Raw genomic sequence first — 2298 nt, 5'->3', positions numbered from 1 at the left:
GTGCCCCCGCCAACTTTGATGTCACCTAGCGTATGAACGGCTAGCGCTAGAACGGCCAAGCTTGGTGACTTTTCCTAGAATATTGTTGGCAAAAATGATCTGTCATTGGAATAGGATAATAATTTTTGTGTTGCCATGGCAACGGGTTTCCGATAGGCATTTCTTGCTAAATTTTGTAATTTTTGTTTCAACAATAGAATTTTATGGGTTTTATGTCAAGTTACACATGGTTTCTAATATTAATAACATCCCTCATAAGTTCATGTAAATTTTATTAAAAAATGTATAATTTATGCTAATTTAATGATGATGCAATCGTAATAGAAAAATTATACAAGTATTGTACGTTTCAAAGGTCAGCCTCCAACTTTGGCCTCTGAAGGTCCGAACAATTGAGTGCAGAAAATATGTAAATTTCACCACACAAAAGTTTTAAAACCGTTCATACTTATATACAATTTTGCGCATAAACCTGCCTTTGCAATTTTGTTGCGATTACATACAGTAACCTGCATTAAGTTATATACAGACGTCAATGCAGGGCATTTGTACAGTACGGAAACCATTTCCGTTTCTCTAAACTGTAAAGAAACTAACAGCAACAGGTGCACGTAAATAGTCCCCAGTACTGTCCCTACCCTCAGACAGTACATGAACAGTCCCCAGTACTATCACTGCCCTCAGATGTTAGTTGAACAGTCCCCGTTAATCAGCGTGAACCCTTACTAACATTATATTGGCCATTCTTTAATGTTCAAAGGATTTCTTTCAACAAAAGGTTTTCTAAATTACTGGATTATTTACTACAGAGATTTTTCTACAGCGTTTTCTAATATGGCCAATCTTGATCGGTACGCCACCCCCAGTACCAACAAGAAGCCATAGGTGACAATCCTCCGTGAAGTTTTATATATTTCAACAAAATCCCAAGCGTCAACGCCAGACCTACTGTGCAGACATTATAATTAGGCAACGGTTAATACAATGAGGGCGCGTCACAAGCATAAAACATACAAAGAGCTAAATCCATTACTGCTCCCAGGGCGTGTAAAGATACTGTGCTTCAAGTTCGAAGTTCATTTTAATTACACACACACAATCATTGCATTCACATAAAGATCGGACTATCATGGTCGTGTCTAGTAACAAAGACAGCCCCACCGTCTTACCGTGCCTGTACCTAATTAAGCGCGCCTGGAACAGGCCAAATTCCAGCAACAGTTGCGGTAAGCACCGCGAGTGTAACTACCGCCGGCCAGATAACCAGGATATCTGCTTGTACCTCTGCTACCAGACAACTGCCTAAACCTACGGCGTATTCCACAGGATTGTAAAAGTAGGGATGTTTCTAAAATATGCATTTACTTCAATATCAAAACAGCTACGGTAAAAATAAAAAGACGTGCATCATCCCGGACATAATGCGAAATTACACAAAAATGCGACGTACGGAAGAATGCGTTTTGGCTGCGAACATCTTCCAAAAAACTTGGCATCTCTTAACCATGGGCAAAAACATCTGGAACCACTTATAAAAACCACCCCGTATCTGCATGAACTTTTACCCCCCCCCCACTGCTATTCCAAACAACGCGTTTTTCTGGACCATTCCAATTCGCCTCGTAATTGTAGGGGTGCGTCTGCAATATTACATTGACCGCGAAAGCAGCAACGGCAAAAATACACATTCGTGCATCAACACGGGCATGCCCGCAGACGGCGTATAAAATTGCGTGCCGATTACACAAAGAGAACCCAGTGTTTTGACTGCGAACACGAAAAATCAGCCGATCACAACACTCCGTCCGGAGGTCCTGACCTCCTTCACGGAGTAATAAAGGGCAATCAACATTTGGCATATTAGGAAAAAGGCCATAGAAAATCGTCAGCCACTCAGACGGTCTACGTATGTACGTAGGAGGTATGCGTACATGCTTAGTAGGACTGCTTACTGGGCCCGTGAAACGGAGGCTACGTTACTCCGAGTACATTAAAGAATGGCCAATATAATGTTAGTAAGGGTTCACGCTGATTAACGGGGACTGTTCATCTGATATCTGAGGGGAGTGATAGTACTGGGGGCTGTTCATGTACTGTCTGAGGGTAGGGACAGTACTGGGGACTATTTATGTGCACCTGTTGCTGTTAGTTTCTTCACAGTTTAGAGAAACGGAAATGGTTTCCGTACTGTACAAATGCCCTGCATTGACGTCTGTATATAACTTACATGCAGGTTACTCTATGTATTCGCAAATTGTGCCCACATTTTATTTAAGTATGCACGGTTTCATAACTTTT

Source organism: Branchiostoma belcheri, unplaced genomic scaffold (assembly GCF_001625305.1).
Source record: "Branchiostoma belcheri isolate BF01 breed outbred unplaced genomic scaffold, Haploidv18h27 scaffold358, whole genome shotgun sequence".
Classification (NCBI taxonomy): Eukaryota; Metazoa; Chordata; class Leptocardii; order Amphioxiformes; family Branchiostomatidae; genus Branchiostoma; species Branchiostoma belcheri.
This window is presented reverse-complemented; position numbering follows the sequence as displayed.